The sequence below is a fragment of the Panthera onca genome, chromosome F2, assembly GCF_046562875.1.
Source record: "Panthera onca isolate mPanOnc1 chromosome F2, mPanOnc1 haplotype 2, whole genome shotgun sequence".
In the NCBI taxonomy this organism is placed as follows: Eukaryota; Metazoa; Chordata; class Mammalia; order Carnivora; family Felidae; genus Panthera; species Panthera onca.
The window spans coordinates 53,562,955-53,580,653 of NC_138356.1; the positions used below are offsets into that span (position 1 = coordinate 53,562,955).

Genomic DNA, 17,699 nt, shown 5'->3' on the forward strand with positions numbered 1-17,699 from the left:
GGGATGATATCTCAGCATTCAGTATGTAAAAGTTGATTTAATCTCCACATTTTTAGTGTGATGGGAAGGATACCAACGTCTCTGGCATCCCTTACTCCAGAGACCCTCTATTTTACCCTCTTCAGAGAAATGTTTTCAGTCATCTCCTGGAGATGAAGTCTGCAGCTGCCCTGCACTTTAGAGTAGAAAGGGGTATGTGGGATCTGTTTCCTAAACAAACTTTCAAGTAATTTTCTGTATTTAGACTCATTTTCACTACACTTTTTCATTTTCCACGGCCAGAGACCTATATTGTTTTACTATGGCTCCATCTGTGGCACTTTGACTATCAAAACAGAATATTTGGATACAAATATTTGTAGCTTCACTTTACTGAGCAATTGCTTTGTACCGGGTACATGGTAGACATTATCTATAATGTTCAAAGCAACCTGAAACAACAAGTTATTTTCATCCTCATTGCATGGAGCTGAATAATTTGGCTAGAGTCTCATAGTAAGCAAGTAATTGTGTTCAGATTCATAACCAAGTCTGGATTGTTGGCCCTGAAATTGATGCTTTTTGTTACATGCTGTGCCACTTTGTCTTAGAAGAGGAGTCAACTTATTAAGTCAGAAATGTTAACACCTACTGGCACAACTGAAATATGTTACATAATGCTTTGCTCTCCTCCTCACATCATATTCATTGGGTGTTATAACACTTATAATTCTCACAGTGGCCTTTTATATGGGGTGTATCTAGAGTAGGCATTAGGAGTGGAAAGTAAGAGACCAAGTACTATTGGAGTGATGACTTTGAAAAGATCAGTGATGCAGCAACTAGCAGGAAATGGAAATGAACTGTTGAAGGGGGAAAGCTTGTGATTCTATTTATATTCTTCATATTTGGGTAATGGTAAAAAAATCAAGTGACGAAATAAAATTTAAGCTTTTGCTGGTATTATGAGTCTTTTTGGTTGAGTTTGTTCTTAAGGCTGAGCAAATTAAGTAAGCCTCTTCTGGAAACAGGAATCAAAATTCTGATCTTGATAGATCTGAATCTGATAGATGATCTGAGAGGTAATTTACAGCTTTACAACTTAAAGATGTTTATTAATTAGACCAGATTCCCCACTCACAAAACTAGTTTCCTTTTTCTGCTGTAATCAAATATTTATTCCTATCATTTGGACCCTGCACTTCCACTCTGTTTCTCGAACCAAAGCACACCTTATAAATTCTGAACTAATATTTACCAACCACCTACTATATTCCAGTCCCCGTTAGATGTCAATGGAACCAAAATAAGCAACAAGACAGACTATGGCCTGCCCCATAGAACTTAGAGTTTAATGGGGGAAGTCTTACCTTTAATAAGCAGTTGAAATAAACAATAAGGGGACAGATCTTACCATCCTTTTCAAATGTTTCCATATTTTTAAAAATTTATTTATTTATTTTGAGAGAGAGAGAGAGAGAGAAAGAGAGAGAGAGCATGTGCGTGTGAGCAGGGGAGGGGCAGAGAGAGAGGGAGGGAGAGAGAATCCCAAGCAGGTTCTACATTGTCAGTGCAGATTCTGATGTGGGGCTTGAACTCATGAATCGTGAGATTATGACCTGAGCCAAAATCAAGAGTTGGACGCTTAAACGACTGAGCCACCCATGGGCCCTCAAACTTTTCCATGTTATATCTACTAAAAAATATGTTTTATTAAAGAATATTTATATTCCCTTTCATTTCATATTCAACATTAACCTAAAGTACCTCCTCCATCTCCCAGATTTTACTGTCCTTCAAGTAAAGGCCGGCATTGCTCTTTTCCCGAGAGTATACATTTGGTTCTCTCCCTCTCCAACTACAACCTCCTCCCCGCTATCTGCCTCCTGCCCCCAACTCTCCTGATCCTTAGGAGTTCTTCTATTCTATCGTCACCCATTTAGCCTTCTTTTGCCATCACTTGTCTTTTTTACTCATCTCAGGGGAAAAAAAAAAAGCTGCTCTTCTTCTTCCAGCTTAATACTGCTACTTTTACCCTAGGAGTATTCTGTACTCCTCAGATACAGTATTCTCACTCTTCAGCATCATTCCTGGACTGGCTCCGTTGGTATACTCTCATCTGTCTTTGCATGTGTGCAGATTTTTTCCCCACTATTGATAATTTTCCGATTACCACAGACAACACATAGAGCTAGTCTTCTTTCCCTCAGATTTTCACTTTCATACAGCCAGTTAATATTTATTGTCCGTGGTTTTGATTTCTCTTACAACATACTCTTCTTTAGTCTCTGTCATATATATATTTTTAAACTCTTTCAAGGGGGACTACTGACTTCCAACTAAATCCAATGGACTTTTCCAGCCCTTTCTTTCTGGTTTTGGCTTTCTTAACATTTCTGCAGGACATGGCCATGTCAACCTTCTGAAACCCACTTAATGGCCGGCTTCTGTAATCTTCTGTGATACTGAACTTCCATGATGATCCTCCATTTGTCAGACAATTCCTTCTCCAAACTCTTCTCTGTCCTATTTCAGTTCTTAACCACTTGACCTTCACTCTCAAGGTTCTTTTCCAGTTTTGATTTACTCTGTGCACTGGCTTTAGCTATTAAGTCTATTCTTAATGAGCTTCATACTGTTTTCCTCCCCCTCCCCCTATTTACTTAGGTTTTCTTCATTTTCTTTATTATTTATTTATTTATTTTTTTAATGATCATCCTGTGTTTTCCAAATGGATCATGATATAAAGTATGTCAAGGGTTGATCAGAGTTTGGAATGTTTTGCTTAAGCAAAATAATATACGCTTCTATACAGAAGGATCATTCTGAATGTTTCATATTCTAATGTGCATTATGAATACCTAAGAAAAAGTAAACATTTTCCAAATTTATTTAGTCTCAGGATCTTTCAATGGGGCACCTCTTGTCAATAGTGTTTGAAAAACACATTTTGGAAAATGTCGCTTATTATTGTGAGTTCTAATGTCTTACCTTCATTCAATTTTGTGCCAGAAACTAAACATGGGATATTTCTACTTGAATATACTATTAACTTAGTAGGTCAAGAACCTACTAACTCAGTAGATCTAGAATTCTACTCAGTAGGTCATCGTTATCTTCCAGCCCATGATCTCTTCTCAGTTTTCTTCTCTGCACCAGTGTCACCACAATTTTCTTAGTCATCCCAACTCAAAACCTCGGCATCATCTCTGGATTTTCCTTCTTCATCATTCTCTCTACCATTCAGTCATCTCTTAATTATTCATTAGATATTTCTTGAACTTGTATGTACTGTCATTTCCCTAGTCCAAGTTCTCATAACCTCATATCTGGAAATCATCCTAACCGGCCCTGATGTGTTCCTCATACTAATCCAAGCAAAACAACCACTTTTGTCAAAATACTGATTTGATCATGTCACTGCCCTGCTAAGAATGTTCAGCCAATCTCTTGTTACCTCTTGAAGAAAGTCTGAACCATTACTGAGACTGTTCAGGTTAATGTATCTATTGACCTTCCCCCATCTAGTTCCTTGCTTTACTATTTACTCCAGCTAAATAGACCTCACTGTTCTAAAACTGTGGAGGTATTTCCAGCTCTGAACCACCTATTAACCATTGGTCTTGCATTACTGTAGGCATTATTTTCAAAGATCATAGATCATAAAATCAAGTTTTTTGGTGTTTAGATGAAATTCTTCTTTAGTTTCATTTATTTGCTTGAAGATTGCATCTATATTATAAATATTCTTTATTTTCTCTTCTTAAGGAAGTAATGATCTCTGTAAGATATTCTTATACTCTTGTATCAGTTACTCATTATTATGTAACATATCTCAAGTTTAATTGCTTAAAACAAAGACAGTTTATTTGTTCATGATTCTTTGGGCCAGGAATTCAAGCAGGCACTGGTTGAAATTTCTTCTCTGTCAGGAATCATGGTGTCAGTGGGGGACCTGGAATAGCTCGAGGTCTAAAATGGTCACTCACGTGTCTGACAGTTATTTCTGGTTCCTGATGAAGGGCTCAGATGGGGCTGTTTTTGGAGATCTTGGTTTTTCTCCACATAGATCTCTCCATGTGGCTGCTTGGGCTTCCTCACAGCACAGTGGCTGACTCCCCAGAAGGTGAATTATAAGAAGCAAAGATAGACGTTGTAAAACTTTTAAGGACTAGCCTCAGAAGTCAAAACATTATATCTCCCATTAAGCATGCTAAGTACTAAGGCTAGCCCAAATTCATTGGTAGAGGAAATAGAGTCTACCTCCTAATAGGAGAGAAAGTAGCAAGTCCACATTGCAAAAGAGCATGTGGAATGGGTGATATTGTTGTAGCTCTCTTGCTCTCTTTGGAAAAACAACTGATTCACACTAATGTTCTTTCTAGTTTTCTAAAAGAACATATGAAAACTTTCAAACATATGTAATAATAGAGAAAACAGTGCAATGTACTCTATTATGTGTTTTCTTAGATTCTATATTTGTCTATTGACATCTATTTATCATGGGGACAATTATATTAACTATATTTTCTTTTCTGTGTTTTTGATGTTCTGGAGATTGCCCTCCCAGAGCTAGCTAATTCCTAGAGGTAGTAAACAATTTACTTGCGCGTATGCCTCTCATATACAAGCCAACCACCTCCTTATCAAACTTTTACACACCAAGCCAAAATTTCTCCTGCCCCAAATTATCCCAGGGACATGTATCAAAAGTCCAAAGCCTCCCAGAATTATTTATTAAAAAAATTTTTTAACGTTTATTTATTATTGAGAGACAGAGAGAGACAGAGCATGAGCATAGGAGGGGCAGAGAGAGGGGGAGACACAGAATCTGAAGCAGGTTCCAGTCTCCCAGCCGTCAGCACAGAGCCCACGTGGTGCTCGAGCCCACAAGCTGTGAGACCATGACCTGAGCCGAAGTCAGTTGCCCAACTGACTGAGCCACTCAGGGACCCCTGCCAGAATTATTTAAATTGGCCAAACCTAAACTGTTTATGCTGTTCTGCCTTACCTTTCCCATGGAAACCCTAATAAACTCCTCTTGCTCCTGTTTTCTGGACCACCCTGATGCTTCCCCTGTGTTGCATGGACTGCTGTTTCTTCTTGAAAAGTTTAAGTAATAAAAATTTTCTTTCAATGGCACTAGCCTCTCTGTGTTGGTAGTTAGTCACCACAGAAATTAAAATCCTGTGGGCCAAACAAGAGAGAATACATCAAGTTCAATAATTCAGCAGTTATCAAGTCATGGCCAATATTGTTTCCTCAATATATCTACACTTTTTGCCTCTCCACCTCTAAAATATTTAGAAGCAAATTCCAGATATCATATAATTTCACTTGTGAATATTTCATTGTGTGTGTATATTTGTATTTATGTATGAATATATGTATATATACATACTTTTCAACTATAACCATAATATCATTATCTCAGCAAGTGATATTTTTAATATCATAAATACTAATGAAATATTGAAATGTTGAAATATTTAAAATTTCCTCACAAGTTTTATTTATTTATTTATTTATTTATTTATTTATTTATTTATTTATTTACTTTTATTTTAGAGAGGGAGCACATGAGTGGGGAGAAAGGCAGAGGAAGAGAGAGAGAGAGAGAGAGAGAGACAGAAAATCTTAGGCAGGCTCCATGCACAGTGCAGAACCTGATGAGGGGCTCAATCTTACAACCCTGGGATCATGACCTGAGCTAAAATCAAGAGTTGGATGCTAAGCTGATGGAGCCACCCAGGTCCCCCAAAAGAATTTTTTTTATAGTTTATTGTTTAAATTAGGATCCAAATGAAGTTTATACCTTGTAGTTCATTGTTGTGTCTTTTTTTTAATATGTAGGTTTCTTTCCTGTAATTTTTTTTATTTGCAATTTTTCTTCCTCCTGTCTCTCTCCCCTGCTGTTTTTTTCCCTTTCCTGTCCTCTCCCCTTTTTTCTTTCTCTTTGGTATGGATGTTGAAGAAAAACATCAGTTGGTTTTTCCTGCAGAGTCCCTACTCTCCTTGTTTTGCATACATTCATTCCCATGGTGCATTTAACATGTTCCTCCATCTCCTTGATTTCCTACTAATTGGCAGTTAGATGTAGAGGCATTGACAGATTTGGGCTTGATTTCTTTTTCTAGTGAGTGTTCTTCATAGGTATACCTCTCTGAGGATGTACACAATGTCTATTTGTCTCACTCTCAGTGCTGTTAGCAGCCATTGACAATTATTGCTTATAGCTATTAATTTATTAGGGATTGTAAAATAGTGATGACTTCATCATTTCTTCATTGTTTATTAGCTGGAAGATTTTAATAAAGTAAAACTTCTTAACATCAATTATTTCCTTACTCTGATGTATATTCCATTTTCAAGAGAATGGTGATCAATGAAGTTTTTTTCAAGCATCATTTTGAACTTATAAACTTAAATATATTGGATTTGTGACAATCCATTGTAGTTAATACCCTTATGGGTGCTCAGATGTCCAAGTCAATAGGTCAAGTTGATATCTCAGTCTCTCTGACACTACCCCAGTAGTTTTTGATAATTTCCTTGCTTTCTGGATGACAAAATGTTCAAAACTCATCAGTACATTTCCTGTTTCGGAACTGGAATCAGCCACCTGTCCAAGGAGCACTGGTTCCTTTCAGTGGGATATGGTATACTTCTTTTGTGGGTAACAATTTTTCTGGTTTGTTTTATTTATTTAAAAATATATAATAACAAGATTATATTTTCAGGGATCATTTCTATAGTTTGTTACTAAAAAATATTAATAGACATTACTTTAGAGCAGTTTTAGATTCACAGCAAAATTGAGCACAAGGTACAAAGATTCCCTATATATCCCATGCCCCCACATACACAGTGTCTCCTACTATCAAAATCCTGTACCAGAGTGGTACATTTATCACAATCAATGAACCTACATTGACACATTACTGTCACCCAAAGTCCATAGTTTATATTTGAGTCCACTATTGGTATGTTCTATGGGTTTTGAAAAATGTTTAATGATATATATCCCCTTTATAACATTACACAGAGTGGTATCACAGCCCCGAAAATGCTGTGTGCTCCACCTGTTCTTCCCTCCTTCCTTCCTAATTGCTGCCAACCACTGATCCTTTTACTGTCTCCATAATTCTTCTTTTTCTAGAATATCATATACTTGGAATCATGCTGTATGTAGTGTTTTCAGATTAGCTTCTTTCACTTAATAATATGCATTTAAGTGGTGCTTGAGTGGCTCAGTCAGCTGAGCGTCCAACTCTTGATTTCAGCTCAGGTCCTGATCTTACAGTTTGTGAGTTTGAGGCCCGTGTCAGGCTTTGCACTGATTGTGGAGCCTGCTTGGGATTCTCTCCTCTCCCTCTCTGTCTGTCCCTCCCCACTCTAAATAAATAAATAAATAAATAAATAAATAAATAAATAAATATTTAAAAATATGCATTTAAGTTTCCTCCATGTCTTTCTATGGCTTGCTTGATAGCTCATTTCCATTTAGGCTGTTATAACAAAATACCACAGACTGGGTGGCTTATAAACAATAGCAATTTATTTCTCAGAGTTCTGGAGGCTTGAAGTCCAAAACTGGATGCCAGCATGTTTGGGTTCTGGTGAAGACCCTTTTGTGGGTTGCAGATTGCTGACTTCTCAGCGTAACCTCACATGGTAGAAGGGGCAACGTTTCCCTGGCCTCTTTTGTAAGGTGCCATTCATGAAGCCTATATCCTCATGACCTAATAACTTTGCTTTCTAACACCACTACCTTGGTTGTTAGGTTTCAGCCTATAAATTCAGCGGCGGGGGGGGAGGGGGGGGCACATTCAGACCATTGCACTTACTGAAAAAAAACTTGATTGCTTCCAAGACTTGACAATAATGAATAAAGATGATATAAATATTTGCATACAGGTTTTTGTGTGGACATAAGTTTCCAAATTATTTGAGGAAATAGTAAGGAGCATGATTCATGGATCATATGAGTAAAGAGCATTGCTTAGCTTTATACGAAACTAACAAACTATCTTGGAATGTGGCTGTACTATTTTACATTCCCACTAGCAATGAATAAGAGTTTCTGTTGTTCCATGTCTTCGCCAGCATTTGGTTTGTTTGTTTATTTATTTATTTATTTATTTATTTATTTATTATTTCTTTGAGAGAGAGAAAGTGAATGACCATGGGAGCTGGGTAGAGGGGCAGAGGGAGAAAGAGAATCTTAGGCAGTCTTCATACTCAGTGCAGAGCCTGACATATGGCTTGATCCCATGACCTTGGGATCATGACGTCAGCTGAGATCAAGAGTCAGACAGTCAAATGACCAAACCACCAGGTACCCCTTACCTTATTTTTAATATAAGGAAATATTACTTCCCATTTTCATAGAGAAATGATAGCATAGAATAAACACTCCTTTTTAAACTTAAAAAATCTTTTTGCAATAATAGCATAGTAATATTTACAGATATTACCCATTCCTTTCTACAGCTGCGAAGTATTCAATTGTATTGATGCAGCATGGTTTTAGTTAACCCATTCTCCATTAATAAACATTTGGGTTGTTTACAGTCTTTGTTATTACAAATAGTATTTCAACGAGTTCCTTGTGAACCTGTCTTTTTGTAATTTTTTCCAAAGTATCTTTGTAGATTCTAGAAGTGGAAGTGCTAAATTGAAAAGGTAAGTACTCATGTAATTTTGCTATATATTGAAAAATCCCCTTCTCTATAGGAGGTACAACATTTTGTATTTCCGTAACAGTGTATTAAGGTACCTATTTCTTCACAGCCTTGTTAACAGAGTACTTTGCAAACTTTTGGATTTTTCCCATTTGATAAGGCACCTGGGTGGCTCAGTTGGTTAAGCATCTTACTCTGATTTCAGCTCAGGTCATGATATCACGGTTGGTGAGTTTAGCAGTGCATTCAGCTTTGTGCTGACAGTGTGGAGCCTGCTTGGGATTCTCCCTCCCTCTCTCTCTCTCTCTCTCTCTCTCTCTCTCTCTGCCGCTCCCCCACTTGCGTTTTCTCTCTCTCTCTAAAAACTAAATAAATAAACATTAAAAAAATTAAAAAAGAAAGAATAACTCAGTGAAGTTTTAAATTGCACTTCTATTTTTATGAATGTAGTTGGAAACTTTTATGTTTAACAGCCATTTGCATTTCCTTTTCCTAAGAATTCTGTTTGTATTTCTAGCCTATTTTTCTACAGTGTTGTCTTTTTTCTTTAGTTTTAGAAGCTTTCATATAGAGAGAAGTACCATTTGTGTATAACATATACTTCTTCCAAGCCAGTCATTTGGTTTTTTTATTTAGCTGGGTTTATATTTACATTTTTATTTTTTATCTAATCAAATTCATCATTTTTATTGATTCTGGAGTCATAGGCTCCTCACTTTCAGGTTATAGAATAATCCAATTGCGTTTCCTTTTAATACCCATATAATCACCAAAGTAACCCAGTTTGGTGGGTTGTAATGAGGAATTTTTTAAAAAGAATCAAATTGCACATAATAAAGTATTGAAAGTGCTTGGAAGTTGTCACTCCTAACTTCACAAGAAAAAAGCTGAAACTGAGGTCATGAATTTTTAGAGACATCAGAGGACTGAGGTCAATGGACAAATTGCTGCCCCCCAAAATAGAGACTCATAGGAAGCTACAGAGATTTGCAGTTTACCAGGAATAGAAGCCCAGGAGTAGTCAGCAACAGAAGTGGTTTCTATAGGAACACTTTGAAATGTAACTGATGAATTACTAAGTGTCTCAATGCAGACTAGCTTAAGAGTTAAAACCTCCAAGGGAGCCCAGGTGTTTTTTTTTTTAATTTTTATTTAATTTATTTTTTTAATTTACATCCAAGTTAGTTAGCATATAGTGCAACAATGATTTCAGGAGTAGATTCCTTAATGCCACTTACCCATTTAGCCCATCCTCCCTCCCACAACCTCTCCAGTAACCTTCTGTTTGTTCTCTATATTTAAGAGTCTCATGTTTTTGTCCCTCTCCCTGTTTTTAAATTATTTTTTGCTTCCCTTCTCTTATGTTCTTCTGTTTTATATCTTAAAGTCCTCATATGAGTGAAGTCATGATATTTGTCTTTCTCTGACTAATTTCGCTTAGCATAATATCCTCTAGTTCCATCCACGTAGTTGCAAATGGCAAGATTTCATTCTTTTTGATTGTAGAGTAATACGACATTGTATACATATACCACATCTTCTTTATCCATTCATCCATCAGTGGACATTTGGGCTCTTTCCATACTTTGGCTATTGTTGATAGTGCTGCTATAAACATTGGGGTGCATGTGCCCCTTCAAAACAGCATACCTGTATCCCTTGGATAAATGCCTAGTAGTGCAACTGCTGGGTTGTAAGGTAGTTCTATTTTTAATTTTTTGAGGAACCTCCATACTGTTTTCCAGAGTGGTTGCACCAGTTTGCATTCTCACCAATAGTGCAAAAGAGATCCTCTTTCTCTGCATCCTTGCCAACATCTGTTGTTGCCTGAGTTGTTAATGTTAGCGATTCTGACAGGTGTAAGGTGGTATCTCAGTGTGGTTTTGATTTGTCTGTCCCTGGTGATGAGTGATGTTGAGCATTTTTTCATGTGTCGGTTGGCCATCTGGATGTCTTCTTTGGAGAAGTGTCTATTCGTGTCTTTTGCCCATTTCTCCAGTGGATTATTTGTTTTTGGGGTGTTAAGTTTGACAAGTTCTTTATAGATTTTGGATACTAACCCTTTAACTGATATGCCATTTGCAAATATCTTCTCCCTTTCTGTCAGTTGTCTTTTAGTTTTGCTGATTGTTTCCTTCACTGTGCAGAAGGTTTTTATTTTGAGGAGGTCACAATAGTTCATTTTTGCTTTTGTTTCCCTTGTCTCCGGAGATGTGTTGAGTAAGAAGTTGTTGTGGCCAAGATCAAAGAGGTTTTTGCTTGCTTTTTCCTTAAGGATTTTAATGGCTTCCTGCCTTACATTTAGGTCCTTTATCCATTTTGAGTTTATTTTTGTGTATGGTGTAAGAAAGTGGTCCAGGTTCATTTTTCTGCATGTCGCTGCCCGGTTTTCCCAGCACTACTTACTGAAAAGACTGCCGTTATTCCATTGGATATTCTTTCCTACTTTGTGAAAGATTAGTTGGCCATATGTTTGTGGGTCCATTTCTGGGTTCTCTATTCTGTTCCATCGATCTGAGTATCTGTTCTTATGCTAGTACCATACTGTCTTGATGATTACAGCTTTGTAATACAGCTTGAAGTCTGGGATTGTGATATCTCCTGCTTTTTCAAGATTGCTTTGGCTATTTGGGGTCTTTTCTGGTTCCATACAAATTTTAGGATTGTTTGTTCTAGCTCTCTGAAGAATGCTGGTGTTATTTTGATAGGTATTGTATCAAAAATGTAGATTGCTTTGGGTAATATTGACATTTTAACAATATTTTTCTTCCAATCCAGGAACATGGAATATTTTTCCATTTTTTTTATGTCTTCTTCAATTTCTTTCATAAGCTTTCTATAGTTTGCAGTGTATAGATTTTTCACCTCTTTGGTTAGATTTATTCCTAGGTATTTTATGGTTTTGGTGCAATTGTAAATGGGATCGATTCCTTGATTTCTCTTTCTGTTGCTTCATTATTGGTGTATAGGAATGCAACCGATTTCTGTGCATTGATTTTATATCCTGCAACTTTGCTGAATTCATGAACCAGTTCTAGCAGTTTTTTGGTGGAATCTTTTGGGTTTTCCATATAGAGTGTCATGTCATCTGCAAAGAGTGAAAGTTTGATGACCTCTTGGCCGATTTGGATGCCTTTTATTTCTTTGTGTTGTCTGACTGCTGAGGCTAAGACTTCCAATACTATGTTGAATAACAGTGGCAAGAGTGGACATCCCTGTCTTGTTCCTGACCTTCTGGGGAAAGCTCTCAGTTTTCCCTCATTGAGGATGATATTAGCATTGGGTCTTTCATATATGGCTTTTATGATATCGAGGTATGATCCTTCTATCTCTAGGGGTATTTAATGTATTGTTGGATCCAGTTGGCTAAAATCTTGTTGAGGATTTTTGCATCCATGTTCATCAGGGAAATTGGTCTATAGTTCTCCTTTTTAGTGTGGTCTCTGGTTTTGGAATCAAGGTAATGCTGGCTTCATAGAAAGATTTTGGAAGTTTTCTTTCCATTTCTATTTTTGGAACAGTTTCAAGAGAATAGGTGTTAACTCTTCCTTAAATGTTTGGTAGAATTCCCCTGGAAAGCCATCTGGCCCTGGACTCTTGTTTTTTGGCAGATTTTTGATTACTAATTTAATTTCCTTACTGGTTTTGGGTCTGTTCAAATTTTCTATTTCTTCCTGTTTCAGTTTTGGTAGTTTATATGTTTCTAGGAATTTGTCGATTTCTTCCAGATTGCCCATTTTATTGGCACAAAATTGTTCATACTATTGTCTTATTATTGTTTGTATTTCTGGTGTGTTGGTTGATCTCTCCTTTTTCATTCTTGATTTTATTTATTTAGGTCCCTTCCTTTTCTTTTGATCAAACTGGCTAAGGGTTTATCAATTTTGTTAATTATTTGAAAGAACAAGCTTCTGGTTTCACTGATCTGTTCTACTGTTTTTTTTGGGGGGGGTGTTTTTGTTTTTGTTTTTGTCTTTTTTGGTTTCAATAGCATTGATTTCTGCTCTAATCTTTATTATTTCCCATCTTCTGGGGGAAGGTTTGGGGTTTTATTTGCTGTTCTTTTCCAAGCTCTTTAAGGTGTAAAGTTAGGTTATGTATCTGAGATCATTCTTCCTTCTTTAGGAAGGCCTGGATTGCTATATACTTTCCTCTTATGACCGCCTTTGCTGCATCCCAGAGGTTTTGGGTTGTGGTGTTATCATTTTCATTGGTTTCCATGTACTTTTTAATTTCTTCTTTAACTTCTTAGTCAGCCCATTCATTCTTATGTACAATGTTCTTTAGTCTTCAAGTATTTGTTACCTTTCCAAATTTTTTCCTGTGGTTGATTTCGAGTTTCATGGTGTTGTGGTCTGAAAATATGCACGGTACAATCTCAATCTTTTTGTACTTGTTGAAGGCTGATTTTTGCCCCAGTATGTGATCTATTCTGGAGAACATTCCATGTACACTGGAGAAGAATGTATATTCCACTGCTTTAGCATGAAATGTTCTGAATATATCTGTTATGTCCTTCTGGTCCAGTGTGTCATTCAAAGTCTTGTTTCCTTATTGATTTTCTGTTTATATGATCTGTCCGTTGTTGTAAATGAGGTGTTGAAGTCACTTACTATTATGGTATTATTAGCAATGACTTTGTTTATGTTTGTGATTAATTGATTCATATATTTGGGTGCTATCACATTTGGAGCATAAATGTTTATAATTGTTAGGTCTTCTTGGTGGATAGACCCCTTAATTATGATATAATGCCCTTTTCATCTCTTATTACAGTCTTTATTTTAAAGTCTAGATTATCTAAGTATGGCTACTCCAGCTTTCTTTTGTCGACCATTAGCATGATGGTCAACATCCCCTTACTTTCAATCTGAAGGTGTTTTTAGGTCTAAAGTGGGTTTCTTGCAACAGCATATAGATGGATCTTGTTTTCTTATCCATTTTGTTACCCTGTCTTTTGATTGGAGCATTTAGTCCATTGACGTTTAGAGTGAGTAATGAAAGATATGAGTTTATTGCCATTATGTTTCTTGTAGAGTTGGAGTTTCCGGTGGTGTTCTCTGGTCCTTTCTAATATTTGTTGCTTTTGGTCTTTTTTTTTTTTCTCATCTTTTCTCCCCTCAGAGAGTCCCCAGCGGGACTCAGTTTTAATGGGCCTCTCCCACTTGTATTTTTACCTCCAGGGCTCCTATCATGTTCTCACTGTGAAGATGGGAGACAAATCTGCTAGTGCTTCTGGCAGGGGATGGGTTAAAGTAACCATCTTAAAATATATTTTTAGGAAGGTCTACCCTCAAGGGAAACTATTTTACCAGAGTGTAATCAACTGGGGTTTTAGGAAAGCCTAACTGGCCTGAGGGAAGGGAAATACCCAGCTTAGGGTCATTTAAAGACTGAGACCTACTCACAGGCCTACAGAATACTTTCCCTCACCCTACACCTTGAACCACGTCAGTAGGGCTCCTGTATAATATCAGGGGATTGAAGCTAAAAGAACTATAAGCCTCAGATGCTATTTACAGAGTCTCTATGAAAATCAAAGACTAAGGGGGAGACAAAAGCAATGACAATAAGTAAAATTATAGCTTCTGACACCACAGTTACAGTAAACAGTAAACACAATCTACTCTTAGCCAGATAAACACAATTTATGGATTGTTTTGTAACAATTTGTATACTTAACATATCAATAGAGACATAGTTACCAATGTGTGTATAGATTACAGTCTAAGATGTATTTCTTAGTGCAGACTATAATCAAAAAAGTTGAAATCAACTGGCATAGGGAATCTCTTGACTATGCTCTCTACAAAACCAAATACTAGCAGGTATGCCCTCATTACCTATTCAAGTACAACAAAGACTTTCTCCAATTCCATGTGGGAACAGCTCACGGAAGACATGAATGATGTATATTCATGAATGCTGTTTTGTTATTTTCATTAATACAGTGGGGATCTCACAGATGGGTACTTCTCAACCAGAACTTACTTATACTTTTCAAGTCAGCATAAGTCTTTATGTCTTAGCAATTCTTCTGTCTTGGTTGTAATACCCAACGAGCTGGCAAAAGATGCCAAACAAGCTAGAGGCCCTTGTGATACTGACAGACCTGCCTACGTTCATCTTACTTGTGCCGTCATAGTCTTCATTTGCAACATTAATGTCTGTGAAGCATGTAGAGGCTTTCAAGTAAAAATATGGCTTGTAACTTGTATTTCCTATAGTACAGAGCCTCTTAGTAATGCAGTCTCTTAAGATACTGCTGTACTCCCTTGACTGCTTCCCACACGTGCACCTTTGTTGTTGCTCTGAGAACTCACCTAAACGAATCTCGCCCACTGGTAAGATCAAACACTTTTTTTTTAATTTTTATTTTTTTAATTTTTTTTTTTTTTAGCATTTATTTATTTATTTATTTATTTTTTTTTAAATTTTTTTTTTCAACGTTTTTTATTTATATTTTGGGGGACAGAGAGAGACAGACAGAGCATGAACGGGGGAGGGGCAGAGAGAGGGAGACACAGAATCGGAAACAGGCTCGAGGCTCCGAGCCATCAGCCCAGAGCCTGACGCGGGGCTCGAACTCACGGACCGCGAGATCGTGACCTGGCTGAAGTCGGACGCTTAACCGACTGCGCCACCCAGGCGCCCCTAGCATTTATTTATTTTTGAGACAGAGAGAGACAGAGCATGAACGGGGGAGGGTCAGAGAGAGGGAGACACAGAATCTGAAACAGGCTCCAGGCTCTGAGCTGTAAGCACAGAGCCCGACATGGGGATTGAACTCACGGACGGCGAGATCATGACCTGAGCCGAAGTCCGCCGCTCAACCGACTGAGCCACCCAGGCGCCCGAAGATCAAACACTTTTTAAGTCTAACTCCCTTATGAAATTGTAAAGAGCCCCTGCAGACCTTTTTTTTTTTTTTTTTTTTTTTAAGAGTTCAGCTTTATACTGAACAGGTTCAGAAGAGGTTTAGTCAGAAAGACCAAAACCCGTGTCACCATCAGATTCCCCGGATTCTTCATTCTTTGCTTCTACCTCCTTCTTCACAGCAGGGACAACAGTGGTAGAGGGGGCAGGACCCGGGACAGCTGGTCCAGCACCAGCTGCTGTGCTGCAGTGGGTCCACCAGGCCTTTCCTTGCAGAGGAGGTTCCCAATGTTGACATTCACCAGGGCATTAGCAAACACGGCCCTCCAGAAAGATTACACATTTATACCAGCTGATTTCATGAGAGCATTGATCTTTTCCTCCGTGCCAGTCACCTCGTCATGCTGCAGACAAGGGCCAAGGGCCGAGTACATGCAGGTGAGTTCCAGACAGAGGCTTTGTGTGGGCAAGTGCTGAGCCCGTGCACTGTGAACAGATGAAGTGAGGGCCTCTACCCAACAAGGACTAAGCTTCCTTATTTAACCCAGCCTCTATGTGTCCAAAGAATTGATTTCCTGAATCAATGTTTTTAGTAAAAAATCACGTTACCATGAGTTTATGACTTATTTCACACGTATGAAGATTTTTAAAAATTTTTTTAAATGTTTATTTTCTTGACACAGAGAGAGTGTGAATGGGGGAGGGGCAAAAAGAGAGGGAGACACCGAATCCAAAGCAGGCTCCAGGCTCTGAGCTCTCAGCACAGAGCCTGACCTGAGGCTTGAACTCATAAACCGTGGGATCGTGACCTGAGCTGAATTTGGACACTTAACCAACTAAACCACTCAGGTGCCCCTTGATTTCCCCTTCATTTCTGAAGGATATTTTCAAGGGTATGGGATTCTCGGTCAATAGTTCTTTTTTCTCAAAACTCCTGGTCTCCATGAAACATATATTCTCATTCCAGAGGTCAGACTGAAAGAGTAAGCCTGTACCTGGGACATGCTACTCTCATTTTGGAAGGAAAAAATCAGGAGACTGGGTACCAAGCCATACAAGATATGCAAGCACATTTAAAACTTCTACTGAGATATCTTTTAGCCAAAGAAAGTAATATGATCTAGGCTAAAGTCAGTGGGCAGGAAAGTAGACTGTGTTCACAAAGCATGGCAAGGGTATGGAGGAATGAATATCTGTGAAATAATGCAATCTGATACAGCCTGCCATTGTTCACAAATGTTCACTCCCTTCCTCAAAACAAAGATAGTCACCCCATTCTAACAACACTCTAAGGTCTTATCCAATCAAAACATCCAGTTTGAAATCCGAGCTCTTAAAATGTATATCATGCTCAAATATAGCTTCTCTTGAGCCAAAGTCCTATAAACTAAAAAGTTTGCTATTTGCACCCCACACATGCATCATAAAATGTGGAACCCATATAAATACTCTTATTTATGAGGGGAAAAGGGTAGAACCAGCAATCACTGATTCATAGCAATTCTGAAATCCCAATGAGGAACTATCATAAGGTCTACTAAGCTGAGTTAGTGTAGAAAACTTAATCAATTTTGTTTCCTGGAGGTAGGTTCATAGTCTATTGTCCTTCGTGACTCTTGACTTCATGTTCTAGGAGGTCCTTCCTTTTCCAGTATCCTCTTCAGGAAAAATTGCCCCCTTGACTAGTGAACAGCTTCCTCAACCTGTCAATAGAAAGTTGAGGGCTTGAGAATAGTTCTATTGTTCAAACAATCACAACTCCTTTTAATTCAGGCTGGTGGCAGTTTGGGCACTACAACTCTTTAAAAAATATTGTTTGTTTCTTTTTTTTTTACTTTTTCTTTCTTTATATTTTTGAGAGAGAGAGAGAGCTAGCAGAAGAGGGGCAAAGGGAGAGGGAGAATGTCAGCAGGTTCTATGGCCAGCACAGAGCCCCATGTGAGCTTGATTTCATGACTGTGAGATCACCTGAGCTGAAATCAAGAGCTTAATTTGACTGAGCCGCCCAGGCACCCCTGTTGGTTTCTTTTATATCTTTGTTTACTATTAATGCCTCTTGCCAATAGCAAGATCCAAAATTAGAAAATATTCCTTTAGGCTTAATTACAGATAATTTGAACTCTTTAGACTTCCATTGGGCCAAATCTATGGTCTCTTTAT

General features: G+C 37.8%; 1 long non-coding RNA gene and 1 pseudogene across 1 annotated transcript in view; both read right to left on the bottom strand.

Moving 5' to 3' along the window:
* Positions 1 to 15,324: 15,324 nt before the first annotated feature.
* LOC132664665 (large ribosomal subunit protein P1 pseudogene) lies at positions 15,325 to 16,078 on the bottom strand (annotated as a pseudogene).
* A 123-nt stretch (positions 16,079 to 16,201) lies between these two features.
* Positions 16,202 to 17,699, bottom strand: part of LOC132664414 (uncharacterized) — a 115,552-nt gene continuing 114,054 nt past the window's right edge. The window contains exon 5 of the long non-coding RNA XR_009603660.3: positions 16,202 to 17,242. This is a non-coding gene — a long non-coding RNA (uncharacterized LOC132664414). The remainder of the gene's footprint in view (positions 17,243 to 17,699) is intronic.